The following is a 26,027-nucleotide window of genomic DNA, read 5'->3' on the forward strand; positions in this document are numbered from 1 at the left end:
CCGGGGGGGGGGGGGTTCCCCCAGGGCCAATCTCACCAATCAGGGGAGAGGGTCCCTCCATGGCAAAAACTCACCGGGAAGCAGCCACGGTCAGTCAGGAGCACAGCCAGTCAGGGGGTTCACTAGCACTCTCAGGGGGTGCACCCCTTACACACCGCCACTGCTTACAGAGAAGTTTTTTCTTATATCCAACCTGAATTTACCCTTTATTAGTTTATGTTCATTGCTCCTCATCCTCCCTTGAGATGCCCTCCTAAATAGATGCTCTCCTAGTTCTTGATGCTCCCCCTAAGGTACTTGTAGGCAGCCATCAAATCATCTCTCAGCCTTCTCTACCTCATGCTGAACAGGCCTAGTCCCTGGAGTCTCTCCCCATAGGGCCTACCTTCCATGCCCTTAACCAAATGGGTGGCCCTTCTCTGTACCCTCTTGAGCTTATCTATGTCCTTCTTGGAGTGCAGTGCCCAGAACTGGGCACAGTTTTCCAGCTGAGGACTCACCAACGCTGAGTAGAGAGGGAGGAGTATCTCCCTGGATCTATTGGCCACATAGTAGCTGATGCACACCAGAGTTTTATTGGCCCTTTTGGCAGCCTTGTCACATTGTTGGATCATATTAATCTTCCAGTCGATCATGACCCCCAGGTCTCATTCAGATGTAGTGCCAGCCAGTAGGCCACGACTCATTGTATAGTTGTGGTGAGGGTTCTTCCTGCCACGGTGAAGGACCTTGCACTTCTCCCTGTTAAACCTCATCCAGTTTCATTCCACCTGCAAGTCCAGTTTGTCAAGGTCCCCCTGGATCTTTGCCCTATCCTCTGGTGTGTTTGCATTTCCCCACAGCTTAGTATCATCTGCAAACTTAGTCATTAACACTTTGGATGAAGAGGTAGAAAGCTCAATGAATATATTGAATAGCACAGGTCCGAGCACTGATTCCTGCATACTTATCTGTATACGCTGCATAGACCCAATAAAAATATCTAATACTTAATAATGGGTTATTTCAATTACAAAAACATGCAAAAAAAATGAAATACCATAAACATTCAGTATGTCTAAAAGGCTATTTTCTGAAAACACATTTGCATAACAGTTTGGTAAATTAGTCCATCTCAATAAGTTTGCTCACAATGGTAACTATAGGGACAAACACCACAGAAATTTCTTTTTGCCAGCAGTGCAACTTTACCACTGTTTCTTATTAAATAACATGAATTCCACTACACACAGAATGGCAATATAGACATGATCTGATGTACACTCTACCCTAGAGCCAGGGTAAATCTAGTATCTATAAATTCAAAACTCACAGACCTAGTCAGGTGAAAGGCCTCTCCATCTCAAAACTAGACATACTTTCACCTGTTTACCACAAACACTCTTGTACCATGGAGTTAACCACCCCAAAAGTACCATGAGATTTTTAACAGCCACATATTGTGTTAACACCTCAATTTCCAGGAGTACTGTGCCATCTGCTAACATGAGTAGTAGTTTAAGATAGATAGGTCCCTTGGTTATGATTAGGGCCCTGAGAAAATTGCGATTTTGCGGACTGTGTGGATACCATGAAATTAGCCCCACACTGCAATTTTTAAGGGTTGTGAGCCTGTGCCAGAAAAACGCGCAAAAGCACAGGGTTTCCTTTGCAGTCTGGCAGCATTCCAGCCTGCAAAGGGAAACCTGGGCTTTTGCAGTGTTCCAGCCTGCAAGTGACTGCTGAGGGCATGGCCAGGGTGCAGCCAGGCAGCTGGATGTAGATAAGTATATAGGGAGCAAGGGCATTTGGAGGGCCAGGGCTAATGGGGCTTAGCGCCCCAAAACTTTTTGCGGCTGCGAACAACGGCAGCAGCCTGGTGGCACTTGGCATGCAGCTGCTCCTCCACTGTCGTTTACAGCCGCAGGACATGCCAGCCCTGTAACAGCCCTGTGAAAGGGAGGGACAGGGGTCAGGTGGGGCTCAGCCGCCCCCCCCCCGTAATATTTTCTGCCACCGCTTGATACCTGCTGCACTTGCAGCACATGCATGGGTAAAGTATCATTTTTCATGGAATAATCACTGAACAACCAGGACCCATTTGCCAAGATCAATGGTATTCCAAATTATTCTGGCACAAATTATTCTGAGGGGCCAGCAGGGGACTGCATGCTTAGGGGCAACCAACACGGGTTCATCAGTGGCAGGTCCTGTCAGACCAACCTGGTGGCCTTTTACGATCAGATCACCAGATCATTAGAGGCAGGGGTAGCAGTGGACATAGTCTTCCTGGACTTCCGGAAGGCTTTTGACACTGTCTCTCACCCCGTTCTCATTAAGAAACTGGGGGGCTGTGGTGTAGACACCCACACAGTCAAATGGGTCGCCAACTGGCTGGAGGGCCGCACCCAGAGGGTGGTAGTGGATGGGTCCTTCTCAACCTGGAAGGACGTGGGCAGTGGGGTTCCGCAGGGCTCGGTCCTCGGGCCCGCACTGTTCAACATCTTCATCAGTGATTTGGACGAGGGGGTAAAAAGCACCCTGTTCAAATTTGCTGATGACACTAAGATGTGGGGGGACGTGGGCACACTAGAAGGAAGCAACAGGCTACAATCGGACCTAGACAGGTTACAAGGGTGGGCGGATGAGAATAGGATGGGTTTCAACACAGACAAGTGCAAGGTGATGCACCTGGGGAGGAACAACCGGCACCATACCTACAGGTTGGGGAACTCCCCTCTTGTCAGCACGGAGGCGGAAAAGGATCTTGGAGTCATCATTGACTCCAAGATGAACATGGGCCGGCAGTGTGGGGAGGCAGTCAAGAAGGCCAACCGTACCTTGTCATGCATCCACAGATGCATCTCGAGCAGGTCCAAAGAGGTGATCCTCCCCCTCTATGTGGCACTGGTCAGGCCGCAGTTGGAGTACTGCATCCAGTTCTGGGCGCCGCACTTCAAGAGGGATGTGGACAGCATGGAGAGGGTCCAGAGGAGGGCCACTCGCATGATCAGGGGACAGCAGGGCAGGCCCTATGAGGAGAGGCTACGGGACCTGAACCTCTTCAGCCTCCAAAAGAGAAGGCTGAGGGGGGATCTAGTGGCCTGTTATAAACTAGTCAGGGGGGATCAGCAGGCATTGGGGGAGTCCCTGTTCCCCCGAGCACTGCCAGGAGTGACCAGGAATAATGGTCACAAGCTGGCAGAGGGTAGGTTTAGGCTAGACATCAGGAGGCACTACTTCACAGTCAGGGCAGCTAGGATCTGGAACCAACTTCCAAGAGAGGTGGTGCAGGCTCCTACCCTGGGGGTTTTCAAGAGGAGGTTAGATGTACACCTTGCTGGGGTCATTTGTCCCCAGTACTCTTTCCTGCCATGGCAGGGGGTCGGATTAGATGATCTACTCAGGTCCCTTCCGACCCTAGAAACTATGAAACTATGAATATTCTATGAAAAATGATACTTTACCCAGGCATGTGCCACCCATTTTCTACAACTCCACAATTTTCTCAGGGCCCTAGTTATGATGTAAAAAACAGAATCAGGAAATCTGCATTATACACAATTCAACCTCTAATTTTCTAGGCAACGTATAGCCTGCTACTTCACCTCTCCACACCTCCCTTTCCTCCTTTTTAAGCAGGATTTATAATACCAACTCTTGTGAGACACGTTTTGTTAGCTATAAATGGTCTGTAGAGCTCTCATCTTAGTTCCACCTCAGCCTAACACTTCCTTAGTTTTGTATCTAAAAGAAAGACATCTCAGGTTATAATTCTGCAGGCTTTAACATTATCTATTGCATGTTTTGTATTTCTTATTTTGAGCTTCTGAAAAAGAACTCCCTATTTATCTCTCATGCAAGTTTACAGAATAAAAAGAAAATGCAAACTAGGAATGTATTAGTGCATTTGTCCTGGTTTTTAGTGGCAATAAAAGATGCCATTCTGTAAAGTGCTTTCACGGTGTTTTCTGTGTCAGTAATTTTTGTTTTGTGTTTGACGATGATAGATTTCATAAGGCAAACTGGCATCACATACATTAAAGCTGCTTGGGGGCCATCCTGACATCTGCACATCCATTTGTGAAAGAATTCCTACGCTATTCAAAGAGAAGACTGTATGTTTACAGAACACATCACTTACTTATTTGGATAGGTTGCACCCTTTTGCATGGCATCACCACATCTTTTGTTGGAGCTTATGTAACTTGGATATGGCCCAATATGTGCAGGACATTTTTGTTATGGCACAGTCCCAATTCAGTGTAACTTAAACCAAAGAGCTCTATTATGGACCGTACTGGTTCAAGTGTGCACAAAGCTAAGGTGCACCTAGCATGAAAAGCTAGGAGCCCAAAACAACAGAACAGTAACATGTAAAGCCATTCTGTCTCATGTAATTAAATACTGATGCAAATCAGTTAGTAGTAAGTAGTCTGGTTTAATACTGAAAAGAGAGCTGATTATTTAAAATATACTTTCTGGTATTGGAAGGAAATTTCTGTAAAAAAACATTGTCCCTCCACTTGAGGTTTTCAGCTCACTTGCCACCCTTGAGGGGATGATATAAAACACAGATACAGATTAATTGATAGATTGATAAAATAAATAGATTTGAAAGACTCTGCCTTGAGGGTTTTTCCCCCTCTCCATTCAGTTGAGTAATAAAAAATATTTTCTGTATATACTTCTATGCAAGCCATGCTCAAAGAAATAAACATAAAAAGTCTTTCTAGAATGTGTATAATAAACAGTATGTAAAATGGAAAGTACTTTTCCCCAGAAGGCCCATCTAAACAGAGAGATAAACATTCCTATGTCATCCACAGTCAAACCAGCCAAACAATACACTTGGGGTATATTTTTATAGGGGGAAAATTATATGAAAGGACAAGAGGTCCACACAATATATAGGGGCCATATTCTAGTATAGTCACTCAGAGGATACTTGCCCTGTAAGGTACTATTCCAAGCAAGTAGAGTTGGCAGAATTAGGTCCCCTGTGATGTAAGAAGTAGAGGAGAGAGAAATAAATGAGTGGTGAGCTAAGGGCTTATGACTCCTTGGGTACCAGACTTTATGCCTTACTTTTGACTTACCTTTATCAGTATATATTGCAGCAGACAGGCAGTGTTGTAGAAAACAATCTTTTACCATGACTGCCTGTTTTTTGTCCTAGAAACTGAGGCACAGCTTACCTTAACCCCTGGGGCTTTGTCAAAGTCTCTCCTGAAAACTGACCCCTTTTTCAGTTTCACGTATCCTACTCTACCTGTCTTATCTGAGGAAAGCATCACTACTGTCATGGAAAGTATGCTTTGGTATCTATAGTAGGCTAAGGTGCATGTTTTCTTAGTTACAGACAAGTAGGGACAAAGGTTCACCAGTGACTAATGAATCAAATGCTAAGGTGGAGACGCGATTTAATTGTTTAAATGTAGTCACTGCAGGCGTATATCTGCATTCACTTTGAAACATTGAACTAATGAGGATGGGCAAGGAAACATTTCTTTAAATAATGTAATGCTTGATCAGAGCAGGACTCACTCCCACTCTGTGCAGATACAGATTCTTTATTTTACTAATTATATGAATAATTATGCCATTAGTTTCCAGAAAGTAATTTTAATAAGTAGGTCAAACACAAAATGACTCCAATCTCACTGCATACTAATTTAAATTGTTTGGATATTGTAATTTAGTAGGAGGAGCCCATCCTACAGAAGTTTCTGGGATGGTTAGAAGGAAAATGCAGCTGGAGAAATAACATGATGGAGTCTGCCTCACTTAGATTGGTTAAGTTGTCTTTTCAAATGGCATTAAGTGATTAAAAGCTGTTTGACAACTATGAAGGACAAAAATTAGCATATATCCTAAAATGTTCTGAATATTTGATTCAATAGACACAATTTTGACTAAACCAATCCCATTTTTCCCCTCTCACAAGAGGAAATGCTTTTTCAAAAACACTTAGGTGAAGAATCCATTTATTTTTATGTGGTCTATATTATACTATACACCATGGTCCAAATTCAGATCCCTTTTAATCATAGTTGTGACCATGTCAGACTGAACTTTATTGAAGTCAGTAGTTACATTGATGTAATAACCATGCATACAAAATAATTGGGGCAAACACAAAGAAAGATTTGTATTCAATCCATGATGGAAAATAAAGGCAATCATAAAATCATTCTGGGCCCAACTGCAACACCTATATGCACCTTAAAAGCTCTCTCTCCAACCACATACTTCTAAACTTATATATCAGATAACTGCAATGTAGTTTGCAAGGGGATTGCTTGGTTCAGTGAGATAATTTCAAAATGGAGCATAATCAGGTATTTTGAAATGTACAGAAGAGTTACCCAAGAAAGCCCAGGGCTAATTCATTTACATAGCACTCAAGCCTGAAACAGAGAGGGAGTTCATTTTTTCCAGAAAAGAAAGAAGTGAGAATGAATGAAAGTTATTTTTGGCTAGCTGTAACTAACAATGTTCAAACCTGAGTGTGGTCTGTCTTGTGCCTCTGGTAGCAGGAGCAGCCTAATTATTATGCCTCTCCCTCCAGTCACGCACACACCCCTAACTAATCAACAAATAAATCAAAGGTTGTACCATATGAAGCAGCAGAAAGTTTGGTATTCTCATTCAGAATACTTCTTTCTGAATCACTTAAAAGAACAAAGAGTACAAGCAGTCACAGAACCGACAACACATCAGGCAGTGCTTAAAATTCTGAATCCTAACATCTGTATCAAACTGGAAACTGAATTTATTTCTCTCCTCCAGAGTTTTGGTGACAGTTGAAAACTGATTTGACTTCCACCTCAAAGCTTCCTGTACTTCAGATAATGAGTGAAGTGACCTGTGTAAAACAGCATATAGAGGGGCAAGATTCCCTGAGCACGATGATGCAGGGAAGCATACATTGTACCTCCCTGTGCCAGTTGGGTCCGTAACGGGGAATTCCTCCAAAAAAGTGCAGGCAATGTTGAATGGAGGAGGCAGTCTTAGTTTTTGTTTCAAGGCTCCATAGCTGCCCTGCCAGCAATATCAGTTAGCTTAGCGCTTCCCTAAGACACACTTACTACACCACTTCTTGGGCAATACCTCTCCCACGGGCTTGGCAGTGCTTGCTCCCCTACAACTTCCAATGACCATTTTCCCCCATAGTCATTTTCCAGCACTGCAGTCAGCAAACCCTCATCCTCTTCTTTTTCCTGCCTCCTGTCTCCATTCCTTCCAACATCTTCTGTGTACTTCCAGGTTCCTGTACTTCATTCAGTTTACAGGGTTGTCTTGTCTTCTCCTGTAATCTTTGTAGAGATTGTTGGTACCCTGTGACCAGGATGCTAATATTTTAAGAGCTTCCACTTCCTTGTGTCCAGCAAAAGAGCATTGCCATCCAAAGAAATTGAATTATAACATGTTATTTTCATTTCCACTTATTCGCAAAGTTAAACCAACCTAGATTTGAGTCCCCAGGTTGGCTGTAGGGAAGAAGTGGAGGAGCAGGTATTTCTATTAACTTCAGAGGTGAAACAGTCATGAAACCCTCTACCCCAGAAGGATATAAGGAGCTAATCAATTACAATCAAACAGCTCAAAGGCTTTCCTTAAAAAATCTGGAATTTGGAATAGAAAAAGCTATTCAAAACCCTCACGTGTATTCTGCACGGACGTAAAATGTGCAAGTGTTATTTTCTTTTTTTAGTTTCAACTAATGTTTACTGAGTTTTCCAGCTACAGTTGACAGATCCGAGCTCTCAGATGCACACTCCCCTGCAAGACCCAGGCAGATACTCCCTCAGTTCAAGATTGCAAGGAACTGGCTTCAGCAGGGACAGTAGGAACCAGCCCTTCGATAAAACCACGGTGCCGACGGAGCGCCTCTAGCCGCGAATTCCTTTCTGACAGCGATCGATGGAGATCCCTAAGGTCACTGTGTCCAGCTGTCTGCTTGCGCACTTCCCGACTTAACTTGCTGCACCTTCACCTATTTGCCACAGACCATGGAGTTTCAATCAACACATCCTTTCCTCTAGTTCCCTCTAACTGCTGATTTCATATTTTTTTTTTACTAAAGTCTGCTTAATTTTTTTGGCACAACTGCCCTCAGTGGTCAGTGTCAGTGACAAAGGCAGGCTGTGAGCCCTGAGGCGCTCTCTTCCTCAGGAAGATTCAGTACTCTTCTCTCTCTTGTTGTTAGCTATCCTAGCCCTTTTGAGAATGGGATTGTTTTGTTTTGCTCCAGTATTTTCCCCGTCTGCACTCCTTTCCTCACTTCATCCACAGCATAAAAAGAGTTCATGAGGTTTTGAAAAGCATAGGCTTGCTATGGATCTCTTCAAGAGTCACCACCATCTTTTCAGCAAATCTGAGGAAGGGTTGTGACTGGCTCAGTAACAGAATCCATATTCAAATGTTGCCATGTGGCAAGCAAAGCGCTTCTGGCCTCTCCCAATAACCTTTATAAAAGATAAGGAAAATAGCTGGACGGAAAGATTAAAAGGACCACCAACCAGAGCTGAAACTACTTGTACCAAAGCTGCCCACTCATCCAACTGAATGCTAGGTTACAAGTTCTTGACAGGAGTATTGCTTTCTCTTAAGTTTTATTCAACAACTGCTTCACACTCACTGTTTAAGATCCACCAGACCCTGAATCTGTGTACTCATAGGTCCTAGAAATAACTTGTCAAGGTTTCAGTATGCCAGGCTTAAGAATGTCACCGCTACTAAAATGAAATGTAAACCCTGCCAAAACAGCTCCACCACTCCCACAATAACTACACCCCACAACAGAACCATTACCATTCCTGGATTTCTACGTGCACCTCCAGAAATATAATACATCTCATCCAGTGCAGTAATGCCCTGATGAAAATTATGTAGGAGAAACCAAACAACAACTGCATACCAGAATGAACACACACTGAAAAGCTATCAGACAAAAATACCCAATTACCTGGGGGTGTATATATCTCAAAACAACCACTCTCCCTCCAATCTCTTGGTTCCTCAAAGGGAATTTCCCAAAACCTTTCATACATGATCCTATGAACTTCACTTCATAAGTCTACTGGATACAACAAACCATGGATTAAGTATAAACGTTTGATTTATGGGCCATTATAGCCTGCCTGGGTTGGCTACAAAGGACCAACTCACGGGATCATAATGAATTCTAATTTATGGTACAGGATGTGAAGTTACCAATAACATAATAAATGCAAACCTTGAGTTATGAGGGGTACTGGTTACCTTAGCACACACACATGTACTCACTCATTCAAACCCATGTAGTATAATGTACAGTAGTTGCTGTAGTGATTGAGAGCACTGGTATCAGTGTATCTCCCTGTCCAAGGCCCTGGAGTCTGCCATTGATGGTCAGCTTCCTTCAAGGCAACATCTTCTCCAGAAGGGGTCACCTGCTTGTCCTTCTGTCTCAGTAGGTCAGGTGCTGGATGAAAGGGCACCCTTGAGGGTCACACTTCATTGCCTTTTATCCCTTTTTGCCAGACTTGTGTGATCCCCCAGCATCATTTTGGCTGCCCAGTCTGGAGGTCGCTGTCCCACATGGGTCTTGAGTAGTGACTGTTAGTCACAGGAGTCTTGCCTATCTGGTAGTGCAGTTTCAGGAGTCAGCTTGTGATTTTGATTAATTAGCAATGGTATTGTTGAGGGTGGTAGGAATAGTCAATAGGGTAGGTACAAAGTCACAGGAATCAGTTCCTTGGCTTGATTAGCCTAAAATGCCTTGTAGAGTAGAGTTTTAGAATGGTAAGTTCCTCTGGCTAGGCTATTGTCATTTAATTACCTACTGATCATCATACACTTGCCTTCACTCAAGGGGAACCAGCCAAATATAGCAGATTTTATCACTTTACAATTACAATGCAGTTTTTAACAATGGTCCAGAGTGTAACTTCCTTCTACAGGGAGTACATTCCCTAAAGATTTAAAAATATAAAATGTAAAATACAAAATGCCATGGTAAAGATGAGACAGATGAAATATAAAAATGCACTGTGAGAAATATATAAAAATGCAATGTGAGGTAGTGATGATCAAAGGCTACTGGGGACAGTAAGTGAGTTAGGTTAGCAGGAGAGTGTATATTATAGTCTTTGAAGTAGATATTTTAGTTCTTTTGTTTCCTTTAGTGAGACTGAGCTTAATTGATATGTAGATGTAGTTTCTAGGTTTCTCCTACAGAAAGCCACTTCAGCCTTCTGGCTTGCTCTGAGGCTTGCCACACCCATGCAATAAGTGTGCTAGGTCTCTGCCAATACTTAGATGTAAAAAGAAATGCACAAAATGGGAGTGGTGCAGGCAAGAAGGGGCTTCTGTTATATCACTGTCCAGAAGGAAAATGTACCAAAGGGGCTTTCTGCTACACCTGCCCACCCCCCCACCCCCCAGTACCCTCTCTACATTTTATCAGCTACATTCTATCACCAAGTCTACATTCCTCCTTGCCCACCCCGCCACCACACTCAACTACCTGTCTCAGACCTATTGTCTTCCATAGCCTCTGATCCTCATCCAAGGATGCCACGTATTTGCATTTTCACAGACCTGAATTTTGTTTCCATTCAAGAGAACACAAAACACAGCAGACTCACCCTATGCCTGAAGAAGTGTGTTTGTGCCTGAAAGCTTGCCAAGAATAATTTTTTCAACTATTTAGTTGGTCTTAAAAAAAAAAAAAAATCACATTTTCCCAAATAACCTTATCTGCTCATGTCCTTAGACCAACTTGGCTACAGCCAACACCCACAAAGCACTACTAAATGTACCAGGGAGCCAGGAAACAGGAGCTGTTTCCAGGCAGTTTGCAGGCCGGTTCATGGGCTCCTGCCCATGAGTACACAGGAGTTTCTGCCAGAGACCTCAGGTAAGTGAATGAGGAAGGGGGCTACTATGGGGGTGGTGATGCGGAGCGCAGACAGGGCCCCTGTCCCGCTGCTGCCCCTGGCCCAGACCTCCTGTGAGGCCTCCACTCAGACAGGCCCCTTGGATGGGTTGGCAGTGCCTCGGCCCCCGTCTGTGGGGGTTGCCTGGAAGGACCTCCAAGGCCTGAGGGTAGTGCAGGGGCCAGGGGTTTCCTTCCCTGTCCCACATGTGCCCAGACTGAGGCCCTGAAGAGGCAGGTGAGGGAACTCCAGGCAGAGGTGAGCAGGCTGCAGGGGATCAGGACATTTGAGGAAGAGATTGATGGCTACTTTAATTCTCTGCAGGACAAGGTACCTGGTGGAGAAGCTGTGAAGAAATGCCAGCACCTGCTTCAGGTCAAGTGGAGGACGGTCACCCCCGGGGCCAGAACTCTCACCATAGAAACAGTGCCCCCGGTGCAGTTGGGGAACAAATGAGGCCCTGGCTGTGCTGGAGGAGTGTGCAGCGGGGGAAAGTGCACTGGAGGAGTCTGCCACCATCACTGAGCGAGCTGAGGGCCGGCCAGGTAAGCAGAAGAGGAGATGTCGTGTCATCATTGCGGGCGACTGCCTGCTGAGAGGAATAGAGGGACCCATCTGTTGCCCAGATCTCATGGCACGCAACATTTCCTGCCTGCCCGGAGCTCGGATTTGGGATGTCACGGCAATGATCCCGGACCTCATCCAGCCCTGTGATCACTACCCCTTGGTCCTCATCCATATGGGCACTAATGATGCAGCTGGGAGTAGTTCGGACCACGTCATAAGGGACTACAAAGCTCTGGGGGCCAAGCTTAGGGAGACAGGAGCACAGGTGGTTCTCTCATCTGTTCTTCCGGTGAGCAGATGTGGACGGTGCCATGAGGCCTGCATCAGAGAGGTCAACCGGCGGCTTCAGATTCTTCGACCACAACCCGCACTTCCACGCAGGAGACACACTAAGGCGGGATGGACTACATCTCTCCCCAGAAGGTAAGCGTGTTTTCTCTTCCGGGTTGGCTGATCTCATATGGCGAGCTTTAAACTAGGTTAATCGGGGGATGGGGATGCAGAGGTGTAGGAAGACACTTCAACGTCAAGCCAGGTGATACGAGCAGGAACAACCCAGGTAAGTGACAAGGGCCCAGGCAAGCTTGGGAACAAGAGGCCAGCATGAACCTCAAGGAGGTCTCAATTGCCTCTGCACAAATGCTAGATGTATGGGGAATAAGCAGGAGGAACTTGCCCTCCTGCTAGCTAGTAAAAACCCAGACCTGGTTGGGCTTACAGAAACCTGGTGGGATTCTACCCATGACTGGGCAGTAGACATCGACGGCTATAGCTTGTATAAACGGGATAGAGTAGGGGAAAAAGGGCGGGGTATAGTGCTCTATGTTAAAGAGCAGTACACATCCTCAATGACCATGATGCGGTAAGAAGAGGGACAAACTGAGGTGCTCTGGGTTAGAATGGATGGAGGTCATTGGGAAAGGGACTTGATAGTGGCCACCTACTACAGACCACCTCACCGGGAGATGAGCTGGACCTGGAATTTTCAGGTCAGCTCACAGAGACTGTAAGGACAAGGGATATGGTTCTTTGCCTCCATATTTCTGAGCAGGGACCGGGACAACTCCCCCACTAGGATTACAGACAGGCTCAGGGGACATGATGCCATGTCTAGGGTCAGGGACGATCTAGTTAGGGAACTCTTGGAGGGGCTGGACATGTATAAATCAGCAGGTCTGGAGGCTCTTCATCCGAGGGAACTGAGGGAATTTGCAGAGGTCATAGCAGGGTCTCTGACACGGCTGTATGAGCACTCATGGTGCTCTGGCCAGGTCCCAGATGACTGGAAAAGGGCCAATGTGGTCCCCATTTACAAGAAGGGAAGAAAGGAGGACCCGGGTAACTATAGGCCAGTTAGTCTCACCTTGGTCCTCGGGAAGATCTTTGAGAAAATTATCAAGGAGTACATCTGCGGCGGCCCAGCATGGGAGGTAACGATCAGGGGCAACCAACACAGGTTCATTGCGGGCAGATCCTGCCTGACTAACCTGGTTTCCTTTTACAGCCAGGTCACAGAGTCCTCGAATCCAGGCATTGAGGTGGATGTTGTCTACCTAGACTTCAAGAAGGCCTTTGACGCCATTTCTCACCCCATTCTCATTAAAACAAAAAACTAGGAGACTGAGGCATTCATGCCTACACAGTCAGATGGGTGGCAAATTGGCTTAAAGGTCACACCCAGAGAGTGGTGGTGGTTGGGTCATTTTCGACCTGGTGGGATGTGGGCAGTGTAGTTTCCCAAGGCTCAGTCCTTGGGCCTGTGATATTAAACATCTTTATCAGTGATTTGGAGGCGGGCATGGAAAGCACGCTGTCCAAATTCGCTGATAATACAAAGACATGGGGAGAAGCGAGCACACTGGAGGAGAGGGACAGAATCCAACTAAATCTAGACAGGTTACCGGGGTGGGCGGATGAGACTAGGACAGAATTCAGTGCAGACAAGTGCAAGGTGCTGCATCTACGAAGAAGGAACCTGCAACATACCTATAGGCTGGGGAACACCCTTCATCACAAGCAGGTCCAGGGAGGTGATCCTTCCCCTCTATACAGTGCTGGTCAGGCTACAGTTGGAGTACTGCATTCAGTTCTGGATGCTGCACTTCAAGAGGGATGTGGCCAACCTTGAGAGGGTCCAGAGGATGGCCACTTGCATGGTCAGGGGACAGCAGGCCAGGCCCTATAAAGATAGACTAAAGGGCCTGAATCTATTCAGCCTCCACAAGAAAAGACCGAGAGGGGAACTGGTAGCCATCTATAAACTCACCAGGGGGACCAGCGGAAAATAGGTCAGGCTCTGTTACTCTTGGCACCACCTGGGATAACAAGGAATAACGGCCACAAATTGATTGAGAGTATGTTCAGGCTTGATGTCAGGAGGCATTACTTTACGGTTAGGGCTGCCAGGCTCTGGAACGGGCTCCCAAGGGAGGTGGTGCTCTCCCCTACCTTGGGGGTCTTCAAGAGGAGGTTGGATAGATATCTGGTTGGGGTACTATGATCCCAGCACTCGTTCCTGCCCAGGGCAGGGGGGTCAAACTTGATGATCTGTTCAGGTCTCTTCCAACCCTAGAAACTATGAAACTATAAATAAATTATTGGTTCCAGAAATCAGAAGGAAACATTGGTCCTTTAGCACCAAAGCACCACTACATAGCTCAGTGCTAAGGTTAGCACTCACCAACTCCACTTATAGAATTAAGAAAGAAAACTAAAGGATCATCTCATCCAAGCCCTGCACAGATGCAGGATTTACTGTTCCTAAACCACCCAGGACAATTGCCTATCTGGCCTCTTTTTGAAAACTTACAATGAAGATGCCATGACTTCACAAGGCAGTTTGTTCCACTGTTGTACTGTTCAAAAGTTTTCCCCTGAGCTTAAACTGCAGCAATGCAAATGCAGCTAAAACTAACTGCTTCATGCCCTGCCTTCTGTGGCAAGGGAGAATTGTTCTTCCTCCTCTTCTTTATGGCAGCCTTTCAAATATTTGAAAGCTGCCATCATGTCCCCCCTTAATCTCCTTTTCTTCAGACTAAATATACCTAGTTCTCTCAACCTTCCCTTATACGGCTTACATTCCAACACCCTTATCATTTTTGTTGTTTGCCTTTGGATCCCCTCCAATTTCTCTACAAGTTTCCTAAAATTTGGAGCCCAGAACTGGATGCATTACTCTAGCTGAGGCTTAACTGGTGCCAAGTAGATAGGTTCTGTCACCCGTGTATTTTATAATATTATGCCTCTGCTAAAACAACCTCAAATTATATTTACGTTTTGGGAGACAACACCACACTGCTGGCGTGTGTTGAGTTTGTGATCTTGCACTGACCTAACAGTAGCCCTGCCTAGCCTACTATCACCCACTTAGTATTTACTATCACCTATTATTATTTCTATTACTACTTACTTTTATGCAGCAACCAAATGTTTGTCATGCACCTAATAAGGCAAATAAAGAGACAAGTTCCTTGCTCCAAAACCCACTTTTGAAAGTGAAGTCCAAAAGGTGGTAAAAAGAAAGCACATAGGAAATTTCAGTTCCCAAGGATGAGCTAAAATACTAATATGATCTCTGATTCAAGCACTTAATGCTGATTTTCCAGTTTAGAAATCAAGCCAATTGACAAATTTCTTGTAGGCTTCATGGATGAAGATTGCTCGAGTAGTCTAATGGGAGCAGCAGGAAATGAACAGCAGCCTTCTCTCCTCCCAGCCACACTTACTAGAATATATTTTGATCTCATTTACACAATGTAAATCAAGAGTATTTGAATTATATCAGCATAAGGCAAAATCCTTACTTTTTTAAATTTGAGTATAGCTCTAAGGGTCATGGCCATTGGTCTGATACTGCATGAATGAAACCTGCCTGCACGCCAGAGTACAGGCAATTTTACAGTAATGACACAAAGCCATTTCTGTTGAAATGTATTCATTACTATTAATTTACATTAGCCTTGGAGTGACAGAGGAAGTATTTTATACATTTGGAAAAGCAATTAAGGAATGAATGCCACAAGACTGTTTAAAAAACATTAGAAGTTAATAAACAGCATCTTCCATCCTGAGATCCAGCCATAAAAACAATGGGCCAAATACAAACCTGAGAACTTGAACTTCAGTGCATTTGGTTTGGTGCAGTGTGTCAAGGCTGGTTTAGGGGATGTGGACACAATGGCAGACAGTTCTTTTGCATGAACAACTATTTCCTGGTTAGCCCTTTTGAGACACTGGACATTTTCCACTGACACACTTTTGATTGGCTAAGTGTACTGGTTTGCCTGATTGTGTTATTTAATTTTGCAGGGCCTTCCCTCTTCTCTTACCCTCACCAAAGCCTTAAGTTAGGAATCTTCTCTGAGAGCTCACCCTCTCCCCATATTTCAGTACCCCAACCTAGGATTTGTATGCGAGGTTGCCACAGTAGCTCGATTGAAAAGGATAATCAATTTCCCAAAGTAGCTCCACTGACAACTCCTGCTTGTACAAGTTGTATAGAAATCCCACAAGTCATACTTATGAATCCAATATTGCAAAGAAAACCAATATTGCAAAGGCTCTTGTCCTTTTTAGAAACCCAAAGCATTTCCACCATGCCAACACATCTCTGTTCATTGACCTTGTGATATTTCTATCATGATATCACTTGAGATAATTAGGTTTCCTTCCCTAGCCTGGTCTCCATTACCCTCTGATATGAAGCGAGTTATTATGGGACGCTACTGAACAGTCTCTAGCAATTCACAGCTGAGCTTTGTGGATGGTCTCCAGAGAAATTTGCTTACAGATCTCCATTGCTATAGGATGCCTCTACGACAAAGGAAAATCTCCTTGAAGGAGGACTCCGCTGAAAACAAACAGCAATAACATTTTGTGCTTGCCTTGAATCATTGATTAAATTAGATGGAGTCACACAAAACCACATCCTCATGATACCCAAATACCAACAGCTGGACAAACCAGGTTGTTCTAGCATTCATTGTTCTAGTCCGTGTATGTTCTTGTCCTGTTCTCCTCACTAGTATCTAAGCAACTTCAAGGAATGTATTGAACATTTTAGCCAATGTTTATCACATGTATAATCTCTCTCACCTGTCCTCAGGTGGAGAAATGTTTGAAGTAGAATGTCTTGCTTTGATTTTTTTTATACATAAACCAGCACTAAGCACAGAAAGCAGATGGCAGTAGATGCTGGGATGCTTTCAGGCATACCCTGCCCAAATGCTCCCATAGACATGCTCCAAACTTTGAAATAGACTTATGATGAGCATGGGAAAGGTGTGTTCTGGCCATTCTAACTACAGCAACAAGCTTTCATCCTACCCAGACTGTAAAGCTCATTAACGTCATGGCGTTCTTGAAGAACTGTCAATAAGAAGATTAAGAAACATAGCCTAGGGGGTAAAGTACTAAATCAAGACTTGGGTACTATTCCCAGGTCCACTGCTAGCCTGCTTCCTCACCCTGCCTCAGTTCCCCTTCTGTAAAATGGGAAAAAATGAGAGTGACCTACTTTGTAAAGTACTTTGATACCCCTGGTTGAAAAGATTTAAGTAGTATTAGTTTCAGAAAGCATTACTCAGCTAAGGACTGTCAGAAGCCTATACATCCCTAGTAAATATATTTAGATTGTACTTAAACGATCATTTACATTAAGTTCAGCATTGGACTGGTACAGATAGGATATAGTGGCTCCAAACCATTACACACTGTTTATAAGTAAAGAAAAAAAATGAAGTTAGTGCTGAGGAAAGCACATGGTATTGGAATAAATAATTGAGCTCTCCACAATGGTGTTTGTATAGAGGCAGAGTTACAGGATATTCGTAGGTACTGTTATTTTGATTTGCTTATTAGTAATGTTCAAAACTGATTGTGTGTGTATGTGTTTTATACTACAGTTCCACTTCAAAACTGCTTAAGAAAGTGGCAAAGCAAGGATCATGCTATTGTTATTAGATTTCAGAGATTTCTCTTATCACTTACGATAACTGAGAAAGTTTGGTGGTGGTAAGTCCTAGCTTTGCTGAAGGTGTGAGGAAGAGAATGCAACCTTGTAAACATGAAGAGACATTTTACTGCTTGAATTTCTCACTAGTCATATTCCCATGTACAAAAAACTAACTTAGGATTTGTGAATACTTCCAGTCCAGTACTGGGAGCATGTAATAAAGAACTTGCATGTGATATTTTGCTGCAGCTATACATACATTTAATTTATTCTGGAGGATCATCAAATGCAAGGCCTCCACTCTGTGCTCAAAGTATTGCCAACCCAAGTATTAAAAATCATGAGTCAGGTCCCTAAAAAATAATGAAAAATAAATCACTTAAAATTAATGCCATTTATATAAATCTTAGGTTCTTTTTATTTACCTGCTGAACTTGCAAGCCTCCAGAGTTCTCTTGAGTTTTCAACCTTTTCTTCACAAGGGTAAAACTACACAAATTTATTTTTTTGTATATAGAAAACCCAAGATCTTCACACGATCACAAGAAACCAGGAGCTTTAGGACAATAATATCAGAAATTGTGCTAGAAACAGGATAAAGGCACAGGGAGAGCTCTACAGCCCAATCTTGGTTTGGTCCCTTAAGCCATACCTTGGCTTTGGGCAAAAATCTTTAGCTCTATCTCAGTTACACCACCTGTACAATGGGGATAACAATAACTGACCTACCTTTTAGGAGGAGCTATATAAACAAATTACTTGATGTGAATATCATCTCTGTATGGATAACTTTACAAAAAGCCATGCATCCCATAATCTCAAGGTTTAGTGTGTAGAGGTTAATTTTCATGCACAGAGTTTTAATTTTCACAACCAAAAATAACTGGCATTTTCCACGCTCAGTTGGAAACTTTAGATTCTATGGCTATGTAGTCAAAAAGCCCGAGGCAGAATTGATTCAGTCTTTGCAGGTTAGTCTAAGCTGCAGAGATTAAATTGAAACAGAAGTCAACAGACATTTACCTTTGAGTCAGGAAACACAGCCATATGCCTGCAGTGGCTCAAGCCAGAAACCTGGGGAGCAGTGCCAGAGCACAGTGTCTGACCATGTGTTCAATTCCTCTTCCTGCTGCCTCCAAGGTCTCTGGAATTTGTGGTCCAGAATTGCAGCAGCAGGACTCTGCAGGGTTACTCATCGCTTCCTCTTCCTGCTTCCAGATGCCTCTGCGATTTGTAGTCCATAGTCACAGCCAGCAGTAAGTTTGATAGGGGGAAGGAGTGTTTAACCCCCCTCCCTAGCCCCAGACCGCAGCCAAGGTTTGCCTGGCTTACAGACTGGGTTGCATTCTTCTTCCCCCACTCTTTGTCAGCCAGCCCTCACTGCTCCAGCTAGGGAGCAGAGGGGTGGTGCTAGTCCTGCACTCTGCAGCAGACAGCCCAGCCCAGGGCTGAAAAATGCTGAGGGACTGTGATTTAACTTAAACCAGGAAAGTTTGACCCAAACTATGGGATAGAAATTTCATAAACTGGTTTGACCCAAATCAGTTAAGTCTGATACTACATTCAACCAGGTTTATCTTAAATCAATTTCAGCCATTTTGAAACTGGTTTATGTGCACTGAACTTCTGTTCTGTTACAGGTTTAAACAGTTTCTGATCACTTAAACCGGTTTATGTGTAACTTCTGTCCCTGGCCTGTAATGTAAGCATCAAACCCCAATATTGGCAGATTTTCTGCCCCTTCTATTTTTTGTTGTCTGAGTCAATAAAGCTCTTGGAGTACTGTACAGAGATGACTGGCTATTGAAGCATCATTGTTTGTCTGTCAGGCTAGGGACAGACATTCAAAAAGCCTGAGCCTGAATTGATTCAATCTTTGCAGGTTAGTCTAACCCAGCTAAGCTAAATCAGTTTTGTAACCAAACAGACTTCCCAGATGCCTGCAGTGGCTCAAGCTAGAAACAGTCCTCCCTTTGCTTCCACAGGGCAGAGCTGAGTGGGGTGTGGCCAAGCCCCAGCAGGATGCTCTAATTATTCCTCCCCTCCTAAGCAGCCCAGCAGGGAAAGTTTGTCACCCCAAATTCAGTGTTTATCAACCCATTAAGAAAACAAAGCCTCTCTCCATTAACTAATGGAGCTCTTCTTAAACACCTCTTCCAAGGAAGGACATGAAGCTACCTATTGATTAGCTCCAAAAAGCCTGTCTGCCTTTTGCCTCCCACAGCATGGACTGTGCTGTAGCTAGCATGTGGTCTGCTAGCTAATGCTGAGGTATCTGCATAAAGCAGAGGGGAATGGGGAATAATTCAGGGAGAAGCCAGGCAGATGCTCTGTGCCTGTATATCTTTGGCCAGGGAGCAGAGCAGAGGCGCCAGACCTGCTGTGGAGCAGAGAGCCCTGCCCAGCCCCGAGAAAATGCCAGGATGCTGGGGGTGTCTGGTATAGCTTAAGCCAGCAAAAGGTCTGGCACAGACATTGCATAAACTGGTTAGATCCAAAACAGTTAAGTCTGATAAACCTGGTTGAATGTAGTATCTCAAACCGATTTCAGCCATTTTCAAACTGGTTTATGTCCACTGAACATCTGTTCTGTTACAGGTTTAAACCAGTTTCTGATCACTTAAATTGGTTGATGTGTAATGTCTTTCCCGAGCCTCAGTGTTAGTGGGAAGTTCCATTATACATCTCTACAGTATTTCCCAAAACAAAATGAGTTACTTTGTGCTGACAAAAAATGATCCCTGGAACAAACTAGGTGCGTCTGCACAAGACACTTACTGCACATTAGCCTAATAACACTGTAGAGCAGAGTGTGGGTTAAAAACTATGCAAAAAACATACTGCACAGTGTAGGCTAATGCATAATAAGCATCACAAAATAACCATGTGCTGTTGCTACTGCACAGTGACTCTAGTTGCTACGGATTTAATTAGTACTTTATTAAGCAAATACTAAACTAAATGTACAGTATCTAGGGCACATTAATGAACATGTAGATGTGCCCAACCTGAGTGATTTATAATGCTCTAACATTGGACAAAGAATATAAGTGCAGCTTCATTCACAGTATTGGTGCCAGAGCCAATTTGTGTTGCTCCTTGATGTTCATACCCTATTATTCAGTCAGAATAGTAGACTTAAAAGGACTGGCTATTCCAGGGGTGTCAAAATAATGCTCACAGGCCAAATCTGACCCACTGAACAGCATCATCCAGCCCACAGTGCTGCTTGCTCAAATGTGGCATGTGCTGGAACCAGCCCTCCATGCTGTATGAGGGGCAAAAGGCCAGTCTGGGGTACATGCTACATGGGGTGCTGGTACCAAACAGGTCCTGAACACTGAATCCAAACCTGGTCTGAATCAGGCCATAGACTGGTCATACATGCCAGATCCAGTGTGCATGACCACTCTGGCATGAGTGCCACATGCACTGCATGCCCCAAACCAGCCCATATACTCCATGTAATGCACACCCCACACTGGCCTCACATGCTGCATATGGGGCCAGGGTCAGACAGTGCAGCTTGCACATGCGTTGCAAGCAGCATGCACAGCTGGTCCATAGAATCATAGAAAGAAAGACCGTAAGGGACCTGTAAGGTCATCAAGTCCAGTCCCCTGCCATGGGCAGGAGGTAATTGAGTACAAATGAGCTCAACGAGGTGTTTGTGCAGCCTCCTCTTGAATACCGCCAGAAGTGGTGACTGCACCACCTCTGCAGGAAGTGTGTTCCAGATTCTAGTTACCCATACAGAAAAGAAGTTTTTCTTATGTCTAGCCACAACTTTTCCTCAACTAGATTGTACCCATTGGTCCTCGTCCTCCCAGGGGGTGCTTTTCTGAAAAGTTGCTTTCCCAGATCCTGGTGTTCTCCCTTCACATATTTATAGGTGGCTATCAAGTGATCCCTCACCTTTCTTTTACTCAGACTGAACAAACCCAGATTCTGAAGTCTCTCCTCATAAGGCCTATCCCCCAGGCCTATCATGCAGGTGGCCATTCTCTGCACCCTTTTGAGCTTGTCCACATCCTTCTTGAAGTGCAGTGCCCAGAACTGGACATAGTATTCTAGTTGTGGCCTCACCAGCACCAAATAAAGGGGGGAGGATCACCTCTCTAGATCTATTGGCAATGCACTGACTGATGCACACTAGAGTTCTATTTGCCCTGCTGGTGACTTCATCACGCTGATGGCACATATTCATCCTCCGGTCAATTGTCCAGGTCCCTTTCAGGAGCAGTGCCAGCCAGTGGACCACCATCCATCATATAGATATGGTAATGGTTCTGCCTACCCAGATGAAGGACCTAGCACTTGTCCCTGTTGAACCTCATCTGATTATATTCAGCCCATAGGACCAGCCTGTCAAGGTCATCCTGGATCTTTGTTCTGTCCTCAGATGTGCCCATTTGTCCCCAAAGCTTGGTATCATCCACAAACTTAATCACTGTGCTTTTCATGTCCTCATCCAGGTCATTGATAAAGATATTAAAGAGCACGGGCCCAAGTACTGATTCTTGGGGACACCACTGGACACGGACCTCCAGGATGAGGCCACCCCATCAATTACCACTCGCTGGGATCTGCCGCTGAGCCAGTTGCCAGCTCACCTCACTGTAGCCTAGTCTAGGCCAGTACTCTACAATTTAATTTAGAGGATTTCATGGGAAACAGTATCAAAGGCCTTGCTGAAATCCAGGTAGATGATGTCCACCTCCTGTCCTATGTCCAGGTGGCTAGTTCGCTAGTCATAAAAGGACACCAGGTTTGTTAGCCATGACTTCCCCTCGACAAAGCCATGCTGATGGTTTCTCAGTACCCCACCAGTTGCAAGCTTGTGGTTGATGGCATCTTTGACAATTTTTTCAAACATTTTTCCCAGGATCAAAGTCAGACTGACTATACTTAGTAACGTTGTCCCTCTTTCCTTTCTTATAGATGGCTAGGTACTATGTTAGCCCTCTTCCAATTGTTCAGGACCACAACTGAGTTCCACAACTCTTCAAACAGCCTCACCAGAGGCACCGCTGTGAGCTCAGCCAGTTCCTTCAGTGCTCTCAGATGTAGGGGTTGTGGGTTGTGTGGGTCCAGGGTACACATTACATGTAGTGCCCTCGCTGGACCAGCCTGTGGGGCTGGTTTGTGGGCCTGATCTGCCCTACAACTTAGCCCTATGATTTGAGCAGGATAATTTTGACACATCTGGACTACATCATACTGGGATCACTCTGAGCTTATGTAAGCATTACAGGTTACTTAATAAACAGTGGTCATAATATTTTGCACCTACATTCTTCCTTCCTTTGAAAGATTTCACACTTACGGGTTTAGTTGTCTAGCTTTAAGCAACCTAGTTTGAAAATGTGGGTATAAGTTAGTTGCCTTAGGTCACCCAGCAAATCACTCCCTTGGTGTATTAGTGCCTTAGTTTCCTGCTCTAACCACTAAGCTTTATACAGGAAACTTGGTAGTAGTTATCATGGAAGTCAAGTACGTGATTCACAACTCCTAGCAGGTTTAATTCTATGCCTGAATAACATAACTTACATTTTTTGGATTTTCTTATGTGAATCAATATAAATCACCATATAGTGCTGAGAATATGTTGTGGGGGACCAACTTCCCCCTTATTTTGACTTACCCAAGTCCCAGGGGCATATTTGAGGAAGTTACTGTACACATGGTGGATGTGGGATTTAGTAAATAGGAAAGACATGAAATTTAAGTGATTTTTGGCAGATATCCCTTTGTAAATGTTAGTTTTTTCCCTGTGAAGGGTGTGTAACCCTTAGTGAATCAGCCTTTTAGTGTTTTATTTGGTAACAGACTTAATAGTATGTTGTACAGTGTCTAAAGGCTTAAGATTAAAATGATACGTATCCGGTAAAAGGACTAGGCTAATCCTCACCAGCTGGAATACAGTGCAGAGGGGCCCTCTTTTCTGGATGGATTTTGAATTGGAATTAAGACCTCTTCTTAAAACAAATGAAAGAAAGTTTGCAGAAGTGAAGACATACAGTAGTGCAGCAAAATGAAGTTTCAGCAATAAAGTTAAAGAAACCTTCCTTTCTGCTGGCTCTGATCTTCCAGACTAGCTCAGAAAAAGCAACAATCCCAGCTTGCTACAGGGTTGTGGCAGACAACTTGTGCTCTGCTGCACACAGACATCATTCTAATAAAAAGCCTTCTTCCAGATTTGAAAGATGTATTACTTTTGGATTCAAATGCTTCCAAAAATATACGAGATGTAGAAAACACTCCCCGTTTGCCAAAAACACATTGGAGTTTTGCTTACATTACATTCTTTCCTCATATATGTTTGAATAATAATAATAAAAAGAAATAATACCCTGAACTAAAAACTTTCATCACAATGATAAGATATAACTCTGGGTAAAGAGAGTGGGAGACAGCTCAGTCAATACTGTCTTGAAATCTTCTTACACCTCTTTCTGAAGTATAAATATGGACCTCAGCCAGTTTTCCCAATCTGAACGACTTTGGCTGGGGGAGGTTGGTATGGAAGTCATTTCCCTTTTAGGTGCAGTAGCTGCTTTCCACAGACTCAACAAAGACATGAAATATCATTAACATCTGATTCCGAAAGGCTGACAACCACTTCTTTGTTTTACACAGCAGTCCGAGGAAAGCTGCTGTACATTACCATATCGCTAGCAAAATTATACCTATTAGGCACCAATAGGAGCTTTGGAATATTTCTCTCCTTTGTGCTGGGACACGGTGATTGAATACGCCTATTGTTTTCACAGTCAGCATTTCAGATTTTAAAACAGCATTGAAAAATCACAAGTGTAAACATTACTTTAGCTAAGAATAAGTGACAGTTGGCCAAACTAGTGAGTCTGGCTGACCTATTTGGGACACAATTGCAAAGAGGAAGGTTAAAAAAAAAGCCCGAAAGGGTGAGGCAATTTGTCCAATAGGTGCTGATGAATTAAACAAGACATTTGTCTCCTCCTTTTTCAAACAAGCTGGAAGGATCTGCAGGCCTCAGTGACATTACTCTGTTCTACAGTGGAAAGAAGGGAGTTTAAAGTCTTGCCTGGGGGTTTCTCAGTTCCAGCGCTCATTAGAGGGAAAATAAGGAAATGCCACTTTTTGTGTGTGCCTATTTCTAAAAACAATCAAAGCATTCCTCTACGTTATTTTAAAAGGTGCAAAAAAGCATGTTTATTTTTCCCTAATTCTGTCTAACAGCCCACTGGGATTGTGCTAACAATGTTAAAATGCTCTGTCAGAAATTAACTTCTGGGGACACATGCAAGATAGAAGATTTATTCTATTTTTCTTTTGGCTGACAGTGGAAGCAGAAAACGGGATTTTCAAGTGTCTGTGTTAACTAATTATTTACAGAGATGAGCAAAAAGTAGCCAGTGTAACCTCTGGGTATTTTAACAGGCTATTATTGGTACCACATTCAGATAAATAAAAGCTATTATTACAATGTATCATTGTAAGGAGACACTTCACTCTGTAAGCCCATTTAATCCTTTCTTTCCCACCCCCACATATATTGTACTACAGAACATCTTCTAGCATAAAATCTCAAGGAGCTGTACAAATCTAAAAGTACTTAGCCTTCTAACCCCATAGAGGTAGATAAGTCAGGTCAGGTGGCTAAGTATCATTATCCCCATTTTACAGATGTGGAAAGTGGGAGCGAAGGAGAAGTGGTTTCTTGCAAGGTTACATAGTGTGTTTGTGGCAAAGCTGGGAATACAACTCTTATCTGTGGCCTCCCAGGCATTTGGTTTAACCACATCCTTCCTCCTAAAGATTGTGTAGGTTATTTTTTTCCCAAAAAAATACTTCTACGCTGGTGTTTTTACCCTAAAGCAACTAAAGTCTAAAACTAGAGCTAAAGAGAGAGTGCAAATACTTCTGTGCAAATATCCCTTCAGTAGCATGCATACTCTCCATTACTGTCAAGAAAATTCATAGAATGAGTGAACACAAGAAGGCATCTTCCACATTTTCTTAAAAAGCAAGCACCTGTTCATTTTTTGAGAAGACATGATGGGTTGCTGATGGTCTTTGTTATACAAGGTTCTGTAGAGCAGCATGAAGAGGAAGCTGAGAGAATAGGAGAGTCTCCTCTTTGCCTTGTGCTCTGCTGAGAATCCATTCCTGAGGAAGAGCTGGACTGGGGTTCGGCAAAGTCGTGTGGGAGGAAAATGCTTAGATGGTAGGTGATTACTCCAGGACTTGTGCATGTATCTTAAAAAAAAAATAGTTTACACTTAGACCATGACTAGCAAGCAGGGGTTCCCTCAACCATGTTCTGGACTAGCTGCTTCTTAAACAAGGGGCAATACACTGCAGGTAGACTAATTAGCACGGGGCAGAATCGTACCCTGCCTTTCTAATTACTTCTAAGCGCTCCATTTACCTCAACGCTCTTTGACCAGATTATTTACAATTGCTGCATTAACTTTCTTGCTGTCATCTCTTTCCTGAACTCCTTTTTTTCCAGTTTCTGCCCTTTCCATTTTACTGAAACTGATTCAAAGGCTTGAAGTTTCTACCAAACTCCCCCCCTCTCTCTCTCTCTCTGTCTCTCTCTCTCTCTCTCTCACACA

The sequence above is a fragment of the Gavialis gangeticus genome, unplaced genomic scaffold (assembly GCF_001723915.1).
Source record: "Gavialis gangeticus isolate Ggan-Ray unplaced genomic scaffold, GavGan_comp1, whole genome shotgun sequence".
NCBI lineage: Eukaryota > Metazoa > Chordata > Crocodylia > Gavialidae > Gavialis > Gavialis gangeticus.